Here is a 19,627-nt window from a genome sequence, read left to right on the forward strand (position 1 = left end):
AGCCGCGACAGGGCATCCGCATTCCCATTCCGGCTACCTGGGCGGTACTTGATCTTGTACTTAAAATTTGCCAATTGGGCGGCCCATCGTTGTTCAGTGGCCCCCAAATTTGCTGTGTCCAGGTGGACCAGAGGGTTGTTGTCGGTGAAAATTTCCACCTCGACCCCCCAGAGGTAGTCCTTGAACTTTTCAGTGATCGCCCACTTGAGCCCCAGCAACTCCAGCTTGAACGAGCTGTAATTCCTGTCATTACGTTCTGCTGGATGGAGACTGCGGCTCGCGTAGGCGACCACCCTTTCATGCCCCTCTTGGACCTGCGACAATACAGCGCCCAGTCCCTCCAGGCTGGCGTCCACATACACCCTGAAGGGGAGGCCGAAGTCTGCGTACGCCAGGACTGGGGCCTCCAGTAGGGCTTGTTTTAACTGATCGAATGCAGCCTGACAGGCCTCTGACCACTGAATCGGGGAGTTCTTGGCCCCAGCAGTTCCCTCCAACAGCCGATGTAAGGGGGTGGCAATCTTGGAAAAACCAGGAATAAAGCGGCGGTAGTAGCCTGCGAAACCAAGGAAAGAGCGAACCTGCTTCACAGTATTTGGTACAGGCCAGTCCCTCACCGCTGCCGTCTTCTCAGGGTCGGTGGCCACCCCATGTTGGCTGACTACATGCCCCAAGTAGCGCACTTCTCTCTGGAAGAGCCGGCACTTCTGTGGCTGGAGCTTCAGGCCATGAGTCTGGAGGCGCTGGAAAACCTGTTCAAGATGGGTCAGATGAGCAGTAAAGGATGGGAAACGACTATGACATCGTCCAGGTAAATTAGCAAAAAGTCGTCTACCTGGTCGCCAAGGCACCACTGCATCAACCGCTGGAACGTGGCGGGGGCGTTGCATAGGTCGAAAGGCATCCTCTCAAATTGGTACAGTCCTAGAGGTGTTACAAAGGCCGTCTTTTCTTGGTCCCCAGGATCCACTTCGACCTGCCAATAGCCACACGCCAAGTCCAGGGAAGAATAGAAAGCCGCCTTTTTCAGTGTAGTCAGGGACTCTTCGATCCGCGGCAGGGGAAAAGCGTCTTTGTGGGTTACCTGATTCAGCTTCCGGTAATCGACGCAGAAGCGCCAGGACCCATCTTTCTTCCTGACCAAGACCACAGGGGCAGCCCAAGGACTGGAGCTCTCCCTCACCACCCCGTTCTCCAGCATCCCTCGTAGCAACCCCCGCAGTTCTGCGTACAACATGGGTGGAACAGGCCGGTGTCTCTGCCGGATAGGGGGTGCGTCGCCAGTAGGTATCCGGTGTTGGACAACGCTGGTTCGGCCAAAATCGTCCTCGTGTGCAGCAAACACTGAAGACCACTTCTGCAGCAGTGATGTGAGTTGGCCTTGTTCCTCCTTGGTCAGACCGTCCCCTTTCAGGCCCAACGCCGGGTGGTCCTCCATGCACTCGCTGCTCACGGACTGAACAGACACCTCTACCACAGCTGGCTCTGGATGGGTAAAGACCAGCTCGGTTTGGCTCCTCACATCTTCAGTCCCCACCTGGGTGACGGCAGCAAGGGGGGGGCCCTGAGGAACTTGAACGGGAAATGGGTTAGGGTTACACAGGCGGAGAGCAACCCTACCTTCGCGCATCCAGGTCAGGGTCCTTGCCACTCTCCACTCACGGCTCCAATCATCCAGGTCTTCAATCATCACCCAGCAGTCAGCCTGGCCAGCTCCCTGGGGCACGCGGGTCCAGACCACCATCTCAGTCTCTGGGGGCAGGATGACCGGATTCTGACGCTCCAACTTGGCAACTCCCTCCATCTGTACAATGGGCCCCTGCACCAAGGTCTTCCTGCAAACTGCAAAGGCCTTCCCCCAAGCCTCTCCAGCCTTCCAGGTGGTGGTCGACCTGAAGGCTGTCTCCCCTGGGTGGCTTCCCTGGAAAACCTGTGCCCAACAGTCAGAAATAACATTCATTCCAAGGATTCCACATTCAGCTCCAAGGCAGGAATCCTGGACAATAACCACCCCTTTATCTGGCAGACTAACCCCCCCAACCTCAAAGTCCAGTACGATATACCCAATGTAGGGAATGGCGAGTCCATTAGCGGCCCTCAAAGTGAGCCATGGGACTTCCTCCGCCCCCCGCAAAACACTATCCCCAAAATGCTTACGAAAAAAGGAGTGACTGAAAAGACTAACCTGAGACCCAGTATCTAAAATACATGGGATCTTCCTACCCTGCACACCAACCTCCACCTGTGGACAATCACCCACCATAAAGGGCTCTTTAGCCTGGGACTCTTGTGCCCCCTCCCCGGTAGCTCGCCCCAAGGCAACCGAGGGTTCTAAAAATTCTGACGACGACGGGGGCAAAAGCGCTGAACGTGTCCAGACTCTCCGCAGTCTCGACATATGGGTCGGCCTTGAGCATCCCACTGGAAGGACCGAGGCTCACCAGCAGGGCGGGTATGCCGAGGTCTGGAGGACGAGGCAGTGGCTGGGGCATCACGGGTCCGCTGGATAACCTCACCCTGGGAGCCTTGGAGTTGGAGGTTCTTGAACTCCTCCAGTAGATTTTTGCTCAGTGCTGAGACTTGCTCCTTGAGCTCCTGTTGCAACTCGGACTTTAAAGAGTCTTTCCATTGTTGCCAGGTCGGATCTGTTGCTGTGGCTGTTGGTGCCGGCTGGGCCATTTGGGTCCTGCATACGTGCGCCTCCTCTTGATGTAACTCCTTTTCTAATGCCTTCGCCTCAGTACAGGTCCCTGCGAAGGTCAGGCCGGGCAGACGGCGGAGTTGACGTTGTAACTCCTGCTGCACAAGACCTGGCTTTAATCCCATCGAAAACTGGGCCCGGAGCATTTCATCGTCCCCCCCCACGGGTGCAGGGTCCACAGCATGCCATCGATGGTGCAGTTCGCGGAGACGCAGCACAAAGGCCCCCACCCCTTCATCTGCCCCTTGGCGGCACTGGAAAAACTTTGCTCGCAGTTGAGCAACTGACTCAGCTTTCCCATAAAGGGTCTTCAGTAGGGCGAAGAGGTTCGTATCCGTGTCACGTTGATCTGGCTCTGCAAGCAGTACTTCCTGTTTGGCCTCACCTTCAAGGGCACTAAGGATGAAGTCCAATTTTTGTTGCCCGCTTAATCCTTGAGCACGCAGGAAAGCCTCGATTTGGGCCTGCCACTCCCCATATGTAGCAACCCCCCCTTTCCCACTAAATTTAGGTATCCACGGGCCACCCATAAACCAAGGCATTAAAACCGCATTAACCGTACCGGCCCCCTCCCTAGCCGGGGCTTCATCCATATTGTAGGTGTGTACTGGGATCCTGCCGACTACGCCAAGAAAGATGTCACCAGCCAAGGGCCAGTAGCCTTAAGTACCAACAGATCCCAGTTACACACACCACAACACGGGATTACGTTATTTTTGGTAAAAATACAGATTTTATTAACATGTAATAACACATGGGTCACCACTCTAGACAGGAGGGTAAAACTTATAGGGGCGGACGTGTTCAGGGTTGGCCACTCTAAACCACACGTGTAGTCAATCCCATCTCGGAACCATAAGGCACTTCAAAAGTCATCAGCACGAATCACCACCTATTATAATTTCACAATCCATGGACACAACACACAGTAATGCACACAGTAATGATTTGTGACGTCACGCCCACACACTAAAAAAAGGCCCTTAACCGCTGCCCACTACAACTCCACCCACTGCCCAGTTACTGCAGCCCACCAGCACATAAGACACAACATTCACAAACACAAAAAAGAATAGAAGAAAATGATTGTCCGTTGGCCGGGATCTTCCCGGCCAAAAGGAAAATAAAAAACAATAAATCACTGTTCCAAGGGGATTGGTATCAGTCTCACCGGGCCCTCTGGGAAATGTAGTCCACTACCGGATCGGCAGTGAGCCTAGTTCTTGACGATGACGTCACGGCGGCGTGATGTTCACGTCAGCACGCCAGTGGAGTCCTCCACCACGGAAGCGGAAGCAGTACTCAGTCCCGGCTGAAACTGTCAACAAAACACAGGCAGTTAGACCACTCCAGCCAGCAGTGTCAGCAACGCTCACTCGCACAACGATACAGAGTTTGGAATATCACCGTCCCTTTTGATCTACTCGTTGTCACTCGACTGCGGCTCTCCTCCGGATCAGGCTCCGTCTCGTCGTCCGGCAGCACCCGCCTGGAATTCCAACACCATCGTGAGCTACATGGACATGTGAATTACGAAATCGTCTAGAGCACCACGCAGGCTTCGGGGCAGGGAAAAGAATCAGTGCACAAGCATCCTACCACACAAACAACACTGTCATTGCTCGTCTAAGAGTCCATAATGTCCATAACTGCAACAGTCCATATAGCAATAATGTCCATAACTGCAACAGTTCATATAACATTGGTCTCCATATCATAATCAGTCCCCACACTACACATACACATCCTCCCCGCCCCCGACATACTCACACAGTAGACATATGTATGCATGCATGCACATGCACAAACACACATACGCAGGCAAACACACAAGCACGCACACACACACACACACACACACACACCCACACACATAAACATAAACGTGTACACGCACACATGCACACAATTCAAGAATTTCTCAGAATTATGAACAGGCAAGATGGGGGTGGGGTTGTATAAAATGAATTTTACATGTGGAATCTATGAACTAATTATGTTTTGGTACTTGTTGTCTAGCAGATACCAGTGAGAATTGAGTGTGGCTAATGCAATTTAGTGAGACAGTTTCAGCGTGATTTATTTTTGTGGAAAAAATGTGCTGGACTGGGCGGCGGTCATATTTTGTAGTACATCTAGTTTTGTATTGAATTTGTCTAGCTTTTATAAAGCATTACAGTGTCTGAGATCAAAATGTACTGTTTTACTTCAATAATCGATGGCACAATTTACCCCAATGCATTCTCTTCAAAGGCACAAGTTGTGCCACAAGACCACTTTTTTTCAGAAAGCTATATCTCTTAAATACTATATTTCAGATTGAAAGTGATTGTTCCCAGAGATGCACCATATCCTGAAATATATGTTCATATTGTATTTGGAAGCATTACTATCATGGCCTCCCTTTAAAGTCACTTTAAGTAAAAACTGGCACAACTCACCCCACTCTCCCCTACATACATAAGTGTGTTGTAAAATATTTGAGAATATTGTTTTTATAGGACACACAAATACACTGAAATAAATATATTTTATTTCCCCCCCAAAAATTTTTTTACAGTGTACAATGTACAGTACATCCCAACCAACATAAAGTTGCACATACATTGGTCTACATACAAAACAACAGAAGAATTTACTGTATACAGTTACAGTAAAAATAAAATATACTGCTGCATCCTCTTTTCGGTTTCGGTCTGACCACAGCACCTCATCCACATCACAAGCATTATGCTAAAGCTCGTATTCACAAATAATTTTAAAGCTAAAAGTAGCTCCTAAGTGCCGAATTTAGGAGCAACTCCTAAAAATAATGGGCGTGTCACTCCTAACTTTACCCAGATAGCAAACATACACTGGGACGGAACTGGGCCACACCTACCACAACGTCCGGCACGGATCTGCATAATGGACCTGATCCGGCGTCCAAACGCACATCGGTCCAAAACTGGTCTGGATCCGTTTGACGGATCTGGTTCCAATAAGGGCTAAGACTGGCCCAGTTCCGTATGATAGTCTGTGTTACTGACGTGTTCCAGATCTGCTTATCATATGCAATACGGGTCCGCTTATTGTGTGTGGTACGGACCCGTTTATCAGATATCAGCTGGCTTTGTTTGACATGTGAAATGTGATTGGTAATTAATTATCCTGAAAAATCTGTTTGCTACACATTTGCTAACAGGTTCGTTATAGGTTCACCCAGGCTAAAGTTCGTAACGTTTTCCCAACAGCTCAACTAATAAACATAAGCTAGGCTACAAACACAATGGGGGGTAAAAAAAAACTTTACAAATAAGTGTCTTATTATTTTTTTTATTCAACAACCTGGCTGTAGAAGTGCAATCCCAGACAAAGTTTAAGTTGTGTTAATTCCACTGTTCCCATCAATATTCAGGCTGTCTTCCTCAGTCATCTCCATGGTCAATCTGAAACAACACAAAATAAACATTAGCCATTTATTCCTTTTTGAAAATAGGCTAAGTCACAATTACACTCGTTTTTTTATCAGTGATCCTGTTAGCGTTATCACCGTTTTTTCCAAAATAGGCTAGTTATTGTGATGGCTGTTTTGCTAAAGCTAAGCTAGTAGCCTATATTGCTGGAAAATAATAGTATAAACTTACAGTAAAGTTATCAATCGCTCGGCTGCTTGTTGTTGTCTCTGAATAAACCAACAGAGATAAAAAGCAGATAGCCTACCTTGAAAAGTTGGGCAGTGTCCTAGTCCAACCCCAGGCTGGCAAATCATGTCAAAAGATTGATAGTGCGCAAACCAAAGATCCTTGATTAACGTTACTGCTTGGACTTCTGCATGCGTGGCAAGAATATGGGGTTGTCTCATAGCACTGTTTGATCTGACACAAACAACAATTGACTACTTTTACCACTGCTAGGTAATAATAAAAATAATGAAACGGGCATATGATCAACATTGAGCCAACTATATCTTCTTTTCCAGCCTTACTGTAGAAATGAAGTGGCCATGGGAACATAGTGCACCCCCATGGTTTCTAAATTTGTGCCATTCCAAAATACCTTTTTTTTTCTTTAGCAGCCAGTTGACAATGAAGTAGGGAAAGGACAGTCAATTTAGCAGAATCAGCACCTTAATTAATATCATTACCACCTGGGTTTGCTGTGAAAAAATGGTCCTTCGGCTCATATCCGTATCACAGGTTTGGGCCAAATCAGTGTTTTGTATTTTAAACTTATTTCCTGACTTCCAGTTGAGTTGCGGAAATCGGACCTGGGACAAATCTGTAAACTGGTGACAAAACAGCATTGCTAGCAGAGCTGAAACCTGTATCAGGAGTAGACCTGGCCCACAGCCAGATACCGTAAGTCCGCTACAGGCGGATCTAAAGGCTTTTATGCGGATCCGGCCCAAAGGAAATTGCTATCTGGGTAGGACTCCTAATTTTTTTCACTAAAAGTAATTCATGAAGCATTTTAGACCTAAAAGTAGCATCTAAGTCTGGGACAGCTTAAAAGAAGTCGAGGACTCCTAACTCACTAAGACCTATTCACAAACAGCTTTTTGTGGCATTTCGCGTCGCAATGTTTTGAAATCCTATGCGGCTACAGGAGCTTCCAATCGCGAGGGAATATTTTTGCATTGTAGGCATAACTAAGGGATGCAATAACGCCACCAACAACCAAAACTACTCATTCTCAACTTGTAAATACATCTCATTGTGAATCAAATTAAAATGTTCTCCTTTTTGCAAACGTAGGCATAGGCTTATGGTGACAGATTAATTTAATAATGTTGCAAACACTGCATCAATCCATATGTTTCATTAGGCTGCAACTACTAGGCTATTTGTTTTGCCTTACTCTTTATTGATTTAGGCTAGGCCTTTTTATTCAGTTATTCATCATCTTCCGTCCTTCGCACTACTTGTGTAGCACACGCATTCTCAGACCTGTCACCTGTCGCTCATCATCGTAAGGGAGGTGTTTGGAATAGACCTCTCCAGAATATATCCCGCCTCCTAACTTCCGTATCCATCCAACTTCCGGGCGTGGATTGTCTATGGGAAATAACATGGCGTTTTGAAAGATCGTACCTGTCAAACTCTGTAGGTGACAAAGTAGAAAAAGCTGCTGGGCAGATTGTCCTACACACTTCTGCCATCTAGTTTCCACTGGATTTTTAGATTTTCGGTGCTGTTTAAGTAGTATAGTCTATAGTATACTACTTAAACGGCACCGACAATCAAAAAATCCAGTGGAAACTATATGGCAGAAGTGTGTAGGCCAATCTGCCCACCAGCTTTTGCAACTTCGCTACCTACAGATGTTTTACCGGTATGATATTTCGAAACGCCATGTTATTTTCCATAGACAATCCACGCCCGGAAGTTGGATGGATACGGATGTTACGGAGGCGGGACTTATTCTGGAGAGGTCAATCATTCTCGCGTTACAATCATCAGCCAATCAAGGTGGCCACTTCAGTCAAGCTCGTGCATGAGTAATGACGTCATCCATAGCAAAGAAGACTCACTCTTAGTTTAGGAGTTATCATTTTTCCTTACAAAGAGTAAGTCTGAAAGGCTTTGTTAATAACTTTTAAGAGAAAACTCCTAGCTAAAATCTTTTAGTGCGATTTAGGAGTACTCCTAGTGGTAAGATAAAAGGCTTTGTGAATACAAGATACAAGATACAAGGAAGTTTATTGTCACATGCATATAGTTACTGAAAGTAAGAAATGCAGTGAAATTATGTCTGGTGTCAGCCTATTTGTGCATTTATGGGGGGGGGGGGGGTAAAAAGCGCAGTAGAAGAGGGGGTTAGTAGATTAAGTGGCAAGGACTGCATAAGAAAGGTGGGGGAGGATTGGGATTGGGGGGGGGGGCACCAACAAGGAGCACCCAAGAGCAACAGGGGCAAGGAAAAACTCCCTTACCAAGGAAGAAACCTTGGGCAGATCCACGGCTCAAGGGGCTAACCCAACTGCTAGGGGTCTTGGTGTGTGTGTGTTGTGGGGATGACAGGGGAGATGGGATAGTGTGCTGTGTATGTGGGGAGAGGGCAGTGTGCAATATGTGTGTTGGAGAAGCTTCCTCATGAGACAATGTGCTGTGTATTGGGGGGGGGGGTTGGGGAGTGGAGCAGTGACTGTGTGTGTGTGTGTGTAGTGTGTGTGTGGGTAGGTGGGGGCAGTGTGCTGTAAGTATGTAGAAGATGTGTGTTGAAGAAGATCCTGAAGACAATGTGCTGTGTATGTAGGGAGGGAAGGGCAGTGTGCAGCAAGTATGTAGAGGAGGCTTACTGTAGCAAGCAGTGTGCTGTATGTATGTGAGGTGATGACAGTGATGATGTAAGTGTGTGTGTTGGGGATGGGGGTGGGGTGGGGGGTGGGTGTGGCAGAAAGGCTAGGCATTCAAGGACATGGGTAGATGGAGGAGAAATCAAAAATAATAAATAAAAAGTTGGTAAATGTGCAAAAGTTGGAGAAAGTGTGTGTGTGTGTGTTTTGACGTGTGATGAAATAAGAAAATAAACTAGAGAATGTAATTCCTGGGAATTACGAGTGCATGAAAATGAAAAATGGCTGCTGAATAAAATATTGTTGAATATTGTTTAAAATCTAATCCAAGTAAAAAGATGGAGGTCAGATAGAGAAAAAAGTTTGGTGGGGAGTTGTAGTTGATGACAGTTGGAATAGTTGAACATTTAAAACAGTTGGAATAGTTGAACATTTAAAAAGTTGGATAGTTTAAATGGTTAAATTATTTAATAGGGAATTATTGTATTGAGGACTTATTTTGAAGTTGAAGTTGAGGACAGAGGGAACAGTTGGCGGGAGTTGTAGTTGATGACGACTGACAGTTGCTACAGTAGTAGAGTAGTATGGTGGTTGCTATGCTGGTTGCTAGGTTTTAACTGTGAATGTGGTTGCTAGGCTGTTGCTAGGGTACTTGAAGTCGTTGCTAGGTTGTTGCTAGGGTGTCCATGGTGGCTACTATCAGAAATAAAGGAGTTACTACAGTGGTTTGCTAGTATAATCATGTTGGTTGCTATGGAAACTGACATAGATGCTTAATTTCAATGGTTGCTAAATTGGTTGCTAGGTAGGTGGTGGTTTAATATAGTACTGTAGGCTAGAGGCATAGTTGATGATAACTGACAGTTGGAATAGTTGAACAGTTAAATAGTTTGATAGTTTAAATGGTTAAAATATTGAATAGGGAATTATTGTAGTGGAGACTTATTTTGAAACAGTTGTGGGCAGAGGAAACGGTTGAACAGGATCTGTAGTCTTAAGAGAGCCAGATTGTATGCTTAAAGCCTGAGACAGACAGTTGCTGGAGGTGGCCGGAACCATATGGCTCTGGCCGGAACACTTGGCATAGGATTCCAAGTGCCCTATTGTGATGCCATAATCGGCAATGTTAAGTCTATGGGGAAATTTTCAGTAGTTTTTAATTAATAGTTCAAAAAGTATAAAAATTACAAATATGAAAAATACATTCCACACCTGTCCTAAGTAAGACCTACGTAACGCAGTTTGAATGAAGTTTCTACGTTAAATGGTTGAAGCCGCATTAGACGCAGAAAAAGCGTTAGAAGAAGAATAATAACTAGAAAAGCATTTCCTGAAGAAAATACAGTGCATGAAAATGCAAAAATATGATGAGTTCATATGGTTAAATTATTTGCTTGGTAGATAAGGTTTAATATAGTTGGAATGACTAAACAGTTAAATAGGTTGATAATTGAAATGGTTAAATTATTTAGGCAGATAGTTGATGATAACTAACAGTTGGAATGGCTCCAATGTTTGCTAGTAGTTATGTTAACTATGTTAACAAAGATAATAATGCTAACCAAGTTACTATGCTAACTAGCATGCTAACAATGTTAAAATGTTAACTATGCTAACCATATGACTTAGCTAACCTAGCTAATCATTTTTATTAGTTATGATAACTATGCTAATTAGCATGCTAACATGCTAGCATGTTAACCATGTGACTTAGCTAACTTAGCTAATCATTTTAGCAGTTTTATAAAAAATGCTAACTAGCATGCTAGCATGCTAACTATGCTAACCATGTGACTTAGCTAACTTAGCTAATCATTTTTAGCAGTTTTGCAAAAAATGCTAACTAGCATGCTAACATGCTAGCATGTTAGCATGCTAACTATGCTAACCATGTGACTTAGCTAACTTAGCTAATCATTTTTAACAGTTTTACTAAAAATGCTAACTAGCATGCTAACTAGCATGCTAACATGCTAGCATGCTAACTATGCTAACCATGTGACTTAGCTAACTTAGCTAATCATTTTTAGTAGTTTTGCAAAAAATGCTAACTAGCATGCTAACATGCTAGCATGCTAACTATGCTAACCATGTGACTTAGCTAACTTAGCTAATCATTTTTAGCAGTTTTATCAAAAATGCTAACTAGCATGCTAACATGTTAGCATGCTAACTATGCTAACCATGTGACTTAGCTAACCTAGCTAATCATTTTTAGCAATTTTGCAAAAAATGCTAACTAGCATGCTAACATGCTAGCATGCTAACTATGCTAACCATGTGACTTAGCTAACTTAGCTAATCATTTTTAGCAGTTTTGCTAAAAATGCTAACTAGCATGCTAACATGCTAGCATGCTAACTATGTTAACCATGCTAACTAGCTACAGTGGGTAGGAGTCATAGTTGATGACAAGTAACAGTTACAATGGCTAAACAGTTAAAAAGTTCAGTAGTTTAAAGGGTTAAATTGTTTAACAGTGAAATATTGTAGTGAGGACTTTTATTTTGAAACAGTTTTTGGCAGAGGAAGCAGTTGAACAGGATGTGTAGTCTTAATAGGGCCAGTTTGTATGCTTAAAGCCTGAGACTGGCAGTTGATGCAGCTGGCCAGAACACCTGCCATAGGATTCTAATTGCTTAACGGCTCTATTGTGATGTCATCAGTCCATGTTAAGTCTATGGGGAAATTTTGAACAGTTTTTAATTAATAGTTTAAAAAGTATAAAAGTTACAAAGCTGAAAAATACAAAGCACCCATGTCCTAAGTAAGACCTACGTAACATAGTTTGAATGAAGTTTCTACGTTAAACGGTTGAAGCTGCATTAAGTGCGTTAGAAGAAGAAGAATAAGAAGCCTAGGAAGAACAGTACAGTGCATTTTCATGCACTGTAATAAGAAGAAGCCTTGGAATAACAGTATAGTGCATTTTCATGCACTATAATAAGAAGAAGCCTAGGAAGAACAGTACAGTGCATTTTCATGCACTGTAATAAGAAGCCTAGGAAGAACAGTATAGTGCATTTTCATGCACTATAATAAAATGCCTTGGAATAACAGTACAGTGCATTTTCATGCACTGTAATAAGAAGCCTAGGAAGAACAGTACAGTGCATTTTCATGCACTGTAATAAGAATCAGAAGCCTAGGAAGAACAGTACAGTGCATTTTCATGCACTGTAAAAAGAAGCCTAGGAAGAACAGTATAGTGCATTTTCATGCACTATAATAAGAAGAAGCCTAGGAAGAACAGTACAGTGCATTTTCATGCACTGTAACTAGAAAAGCATTTCCTGAAGGAAATATAGTGCATGATAATGCAAAAAATATGATGTAAAATATCATACAGAGTAAAAACAAACTATATTGGTTGCTAGGTAGATGAGGTTTAATATAGTTGGAGTGACTGAACAGTTAAATAGGTGGATAGTTTATATGGTTAAATGATTTGCTTGGTAGATAAGGTTTAATATAGTTGGAATGATTGAACGGTTAAATAGGTGAATACTTAACTTAGTTAACTTAGCTAATGTTTTCATTTTTAGTAGTTATGTTAACTATGTTAACCATGTGACTTAGGTAACCTAGCTAATCATTTTTAGCAGTTTTGCTAACTATGCTAACTAGCATGTTAACATGCTAGCATGCTAACTATGCTAACCATTTTACTTAGCTAACTTAGCTAATCATTTTTAACAGTTTTGCTAAAAATGTTAACTAGCATGCTAACATGCTAGCATGCTAATATGCTAACCATGTGACTTAGCTAACTTAGCTAATCATTTTTAGCAGTTTTGCTAAAAATGCTAACTAGCATGCTTACATGCTAGCATGCTAACTATGCTAACCATGTGACTTAGCTAACTTAGCTAATCATTTTTAGCAGTTTTGCTAAAAATGCTAACTAGCATGCTAACATGTTAGCATGCTAACTATGCTAACCATGCTAACTAGCTACAGTGGGTAGGAGTCAATAGTTGATGACAAGTAACAGTTACAATGGCTGAACAGTTAAAAAGTTCAGTAGTTTAAAGGGTTAAATTGTTTAGCAGTGAAATATTGTAGTGAGGACTTTTATTTTGAAACAGTTTTTGGCAGAGGAAGCAGTTGGACAGGATGTGTAGTCTTAATAGGGCCAGTTTGTATGCTTAAAGCCTGAGACTGGCAGTTGATGCAGCTGGCCCGAACACCTGCCATAGGATTCTAATTGCTTAACGGCAGTCTTAATAGAGCCATATTGTATGCTTAAAGCCTGAGACAGAGTATATAGTTTAAAAGTTAAATGTAGATAGTGTAATGGATGTTGATAGACAGAAAGTTGAATGGATGTTGATAGGCAGATTGTTTAATGGATGTTGATGGATAGTTTAATGGGTGGATGAGTGAATGGTTTGAAGAGGATGAATGGATAGAAAGTTGGATGAAATGTGTCTTATATCCTTGTAGAATGGAGAGACAGAGAGAGTTGGTGTAGTTCAGTAGAAAGCAGTTGATACAGGTGCAATCAGTTGAACTGATTCTTTGATGGGGCCTAGATGAGCAGCTGGAAGAAGATACAGGTGCAAATCAAGTTAATTAGTCCATTGTGATGTCATCAGCCCATGTTAAGTCTATGGGGAAATTTTGAGTAGTTTTTAATTAATAGTTTAAAAAGTATAAAAGTTACAAAGATGAAAAATACAAAGCCCACATGTCATAAGTAAGACCTACGCAACGCAGTTTGAATGAAGTTTCTACGTTAAACGGTTGAAGCTGCATTAACTGCGTTAGAAGAAGAAAAACGTAAACTTTAATATAGTTGGAATGATTGAACGGTTAAATAGGTGGATAATACTTAACTTAGTTAACTTAGCTAATGTTTTCATTTTTAGTAGTTATGCTAACTAGCATGTTAGCAATGCTAACATGCTAACTATGTTAACCATGTGACTTAGCTAACCTAGCTAATCATTTTTAGCAGTTTTGTTAACTATGTTAACTAGCATGCTAACATGCTAGCATGCTAACTATGTTAACCATGTTACTTAGCTAACTTAGCTAATCATTTTTAGCAGTTTTGAAAAAAATGCTAACTACCATGTTAACATGCTAGCATGCTAACTGTGCTAACTATGCTAACCATGTTACTTAGCTAACTTAGCTAATCATTTTTAGCAGTTTTGTAAAAAATGCTAGTTAGCATGCTAACTATGCTAACCATGTTACTTAGCTAACTTAGCTAATCATTTTTAGCAGTTTTATAAAAAATGCTAACTAGCATGCTAACATGCTAGCATGCTAACTATGCTAACCATGTTACTTAGCTAACTTAGCTAATCATTTTTAGCAGTTTTGAAAAAAATGCTAGTTAGCATGCTAACTATGCTAACCATGTTACTTAGCTAACTTAGCTAATCATTTTTAGCAGTTTTATAAAAAATGCTAACTAACATGTTAGCATGCTAACTATGCTAACCATGTGACTTAGCTAACTTAGCTAATCATTTTTAGCAGTTTTGCTAAAAATGCTAACTAGCATGCTAACATGCTAACTATGCTAACCATGTGACTTAGCTAACTTAGCTAATCATTTTTAGCAGCTGAACAATTTGCTACCTTAGCATGTATTCTTTCACACTACTACAACAACAAAGTCCGATTTACACATTTAGGTGTTTATTTCATTACATCTTGTCTACTCGCGCCTGTATATTTCTCCTAAATTCACCAAAAGTTAGTCTTCTAACGTTCATGCTCTACCGCGACTGTGCTACAAAACATAACATGTGTAGTACCGTTGGAAAGCTCTGTTTTTCCTGCATGACGTTGTGCTATCCAAATATGGACACTTCCTTTGTAACCGCAACCAATCGTGAAAGTTCAAAGGCGAGTCTAGGCTGAGAACGGAATCTCTTGGCTGTGTTCCAAGGCTGTTTTCTCAAATTGAGTTTTTCTCATTTTCCAGTAGAAACATCTCAGCCTATGTAGCACCTATGTACACCAAACTTTCCAGATATACACTTAGCAGTGTTCTGAAGATATTTACAGAGGGATTTGTTAATAAATCATTCCTGGCCTGATTTATGTGACATTTTAATCAAAAATATATGCCGAAAATCGGTTTTTTAAGGCTATGGACAGTATATTCTGATTTCCTAGGTAATGTAAGCAGATATCCTGAAATCCCTCTGTAATTTTATTTTTATCTTGTATGCAAACAAAATGAAAAAAATATTTTGTACCTGGCTTTATCATATGTTCAGATCTATCTACCGAAAATATATGCAAATTTGCGCATATTTAATGAGATAATGCCTAATTTGCATAATTAGACATTTGAATTTCAAAAACTTCTAATACATTTTTTGTTCATACTTGTGTAAGTAATCAACTGAGGAAGTTTCATGGTGATGTCTATTATTTTAAAATTTTACCCTATTCACCTGTAGTGTCTCGCCTTAACAGTGAAATATTGTAGTGAGGACTTTTATTTTGAAACAGTTTTTGGCAGAGGAAGCAGTTGAACAGGATGTGTAGTCTTAATAGGGCCAGTTTGTATGCTTAAAGCCTGAGAATGGCAGTTGGGCCAGCTGGCCTGAACACCTGCCATAAGATTCTAATTGCTGTGATGTCATAAAGGGCAATGTTAAGTCAATGGGAAAATTTTGATAGTTTTTAATTAATAGTTTAAAAAGTATAAAAGTTACAAAGTTGAAAAATACAAAGCCCACATGTCCTAATTAAGACCTACGCGTCAATGTTTGAATGAAGTTTCTACGTTAAACGGTTGAAGCTGCATTAACTGCGTTAGAAGACATGGAATAATAAGAACTAGAAAAGCATTTCCTGAAGGAAATACAGTGCATGAAAATGCAAAAAATATGATGTAAAATTTCATACAGAGTAAAAAGAAACTATATTGGTTGCTAGGTAGATGAGGTTTAATATAGTTGGAATGACTGAACAGTTAAATAGGTGGATAGTTTATACAGTTAAATGATTTGCTTGGTAGATAAGGTTTAATATAGTTGGAATGATTGAACGGTTAAATAGGTGGATAATACTTAACTTAGTTAAATTAGCTAATGTTTTCATTTTTAGTAGTTATGCTAACTAGCATGTTAGCAATGCTAACATGCTAACTATGTTAACCAAGTGACTTAGCTAACCTAGCTAATCATTTTTAGCAGTTTTGCTAAAAATGCTAACTAGCATGTTAACATGCTAGCATGCTAACTATGCTAACCATGTGACTTAGTTAACTTAGCTAATCATTTTTAGCAGTTTTGCTAAAAATGCTAATTAGCATGCTAACATGCTAGCATGTTAACTATGCTAACCATGTGACTTAGCTAACTTAGCTAATCGTTTTTAGCAGTTTTGCTAAAAATGCTAACTAACATGCTAACTAGCATGCTAACATGCTAACTATGCTAACCAAGTTACTTAGCTAACTTAGCTAACTAGCTACAGTGGGTAGGAGTCATAGTTGATGACAAGTAACAGTTACAATGGCTGAACAGTTAAAAAGTTCAGTAGTTTAAAGGGTTAAATTGTTTAACAGTGAAATATTGTAGTGAGGACTTTTATTTTTAAAACAGTTTTTGGCAGAGGAAGCAGTTGAACAGGATGTGTAGTCTTAATAGTGCCAGTTTGTATGCTTAAAGCCTGAGACTGGCAGTTGAAACAGGTGGCCCGAACACCTGCCATAGGATTCTAATTGCTTAACGGCCGTATTGTGATGTCATGATCATAATGTTAAGTCAATGGGGAAATTTTGATTAGTTTTTAATTAATAGTTTAAAAAGTATAAAAGTTACAAAGTTGAAAAATACAAAGCTCACATGTCCTAAGTAAGACCTACGTAACATAGTTTGAATGAAGTTTCTACGTTAAACGGTTGAAGCTGCATTAAGTGCGTTAGAAGAAGAATAATAACTAGAAAAGCATTTCCTGAAGGAAATACAGTACATGAATATGCAAAAAATATTATGTAAAATATCATACAGAGTAAAAACAAACTATATTGGTTGCTAGGTAGATGAGGTTTAATATAGTTGGAATGACTGAACAGTTAAATAAGTGGATAGTTTATATAGTTAAATGATTTACTTGGTAGATAAGGTTTAATATAGTTGGAATGATTGAACGGTTACATAGGTGGATCATTTAAATGGTTAAATTATTTAGGTAGATAATTGACGATAACTGACAGTTGGAATGGCTCTAATGTTTGCTAGCAGTTATGCCAACTATGTTATCAAAGATAATAATGTTAACCAAGTTACTTAACTTAGCTAATGTTAAAATGTTTAGTAGTTATGCTAACTATGCTAACTAACATGCTAACTATGCTAACCATGTGACTTAGCTAATCATTTTTAGCAGTTTTGTTAAAAATGCTAACTAGCATGTTAGCATGCTAACTATGCCAACCATGTTACTTAGCTAACTTAGCTAATCATTTTTAGCAGTTTTGTTAAAAATGCTAACTAGCATGTTAACATGCTAGCATGCTAACTATGTTAACCATGTTACTTAGCTAACTTAGCTAATCATTTTTAGCAGTTTTGCTAAAAAATGCTAACTAGCATGCTAACATGCTAGCATGCTAACATACTAACTATTCTAACCATGTGACTTAGCTAACTTAGCTAATCGTTTTTAGCAGTTTTGCTAAAAATGCTAACTAGCATGCTAACTAGCATGCTAACATGCTAGCATGCTAACTATGCTAAACAAGTTACTTAGCTAACTTAGCTAACTAGCTACAGTGAGTAGGAGTCATAGTTGATGACAAGTAACAGTTACAATGGCTGAACAGTTAAAAAGTTCAGTAGTTTAAAGGGTTAAATTGTTTAGCAGTGAAATATTGTAGTGAGGACTTTTATTTTGAAACAGTTTTTGGCAGAGGAAGCAGTTGAACAGGATGTGTAGTCTTAATAGGGCCAGTTTGTATGCTTAAAGCCTGAGAATGGCAGTTGGGCCAGCTGGCCTGAACACCTGCCATAAGATTCTAATTGCTGTGATGTCATAAAGGGCAATGTTAAGTCAATGGGAACATTTTGATAGTTTTTAATTAATAGTTTAAAAAGTATAAAAGTTACAAAGTTGAAAAATACAAAGCCCACATGTCCTAATTAAGACCTACGCGTCAATCTTTGAATGAAGTTTCTACGTTAAACGGTTGAAGCTGCATTAACTGCGTTAGAAGACATGGACTAATAAGAATAAGAAGAAGAAGCCTAGGAAGAACAGTACAGTGCATTTTCATGCACTGTAATAATAAAATGCCTTGGAATAACAGTACAGTGCATTTTCATGCACTGTAATAAAATGCCTAGGAAGAACAGTACAGTGCATTTTCATGCACTGTAAAAAGCATTTCCTGAAGGAAATACAGTGCATGAAAATGCAAAAATATGATGAGTTCATATGGTTAAATTATTTGCTTGGTAGATAAGGTTTACTATAGTTGGAATGACTGAACAGTTAAATAGGTTGATAATTGAAATGGTTAAATTTTTAGGCAGATAGTTGACGATAACTAACAGTTGGAATGGCTCCAATGTTTGCTAGTAGTTATGCTAACTATGTTAACAAAGATAATAATGCTAACCAAGTAACTATGCTAACTAGCATGCTAACAATGTTAAAATGTTAACTATGCTAACCATATGACTTAGCTAACCTAGCTAATCATTTTTATATTAGTTATGCTAACTAGCATGTTAACATGCTAATTATGCTAACCACGTGACTTAGCTAACTTAGCTAATCATTTTTAACAGTTATGCTAACTATGTTAACTAGCATGCTAACTATGCTAACCACGTTTCTTAGTTAACTTAGCTAATCATTATTAGCAGTTTTGCTAAAAATGCTAACTATCATGCTAACATGCTAACTATGCTAACCATGTGACTTAGCTAACTTAGCTAATCATTTTTAGCAATTTTGCTAAAAATGCTAACTAGCATGCTAACATGCTAGCATGCTAACTATGCTAACCATGCTAACTAGCTACAGTGGGTAGGAGTCATAGTTGATGACAAGTAACAGTTACAATGGCTAAACAGTTAAAAAGTTCAGTAGTTTTAAGGGTTAAATTGTTTAACAGTGAAATATTGTAGTGAGGACTTTTATTTTGAAACAGTTTTTGGCAGAGGAAGCAGTTGAACAGGATGTGTAGTCTTCAGTGTTGGGCAAGTTACTTCAAAGTCATAATGTATTATGTATTACTTATTACTGTCTTTTAAAAGTAATTTGTTACATTATAATATAATTGTAAGGCATTACACTACTATTGCATTACTTTTAAGTTACTTTCACCAAAATATCTAGAAATATGGATTTGCCATTCTAAATGCAGTTTATTACGCTCAATGCAGCTTGCTCTTCCAATGGAGGGAGATGTGGTTTAGCATAATGAGTGAGCTAGGCTTAAGGCTAACAACAGTAGAATGCAATAGGCGCAGTGCTCATGATGCAATACAAGGAACAATCATAGTCAGAATTTTGTTAAAAACCGACAAAAGGTCAAAGTCTGCTAAGTTGTGATAGAAATACTGTAACTTTAAGGCCTAGGCCTACTCATTAAAATCAATAGAGAGCCTACTATATTGTAAATCAAAGCTTAAAGGAACCGTATGTAAGATTGTGGCCAAAAC

This window comes from Alosa pseudoharengus, unplaced genomic scaffold, assembly GCF_046254945.1.
Source record: "Alosa pseudoharengus isolate Yale_2024_CS ecotype anadromous, Long Island Sound unplaced genomic scaffold, YU_APseudo_1.1 YU_APseudo_1.1_scf_2, whole genome shotgun sequence".
In the NCBI taxonomy this organism is placed as follows: Eukaryota; Metazoa; Chordata; class Actinopteri; order Clupeiformes; family Clupeidae; genus Alosa; species Alosa pseudoharengus.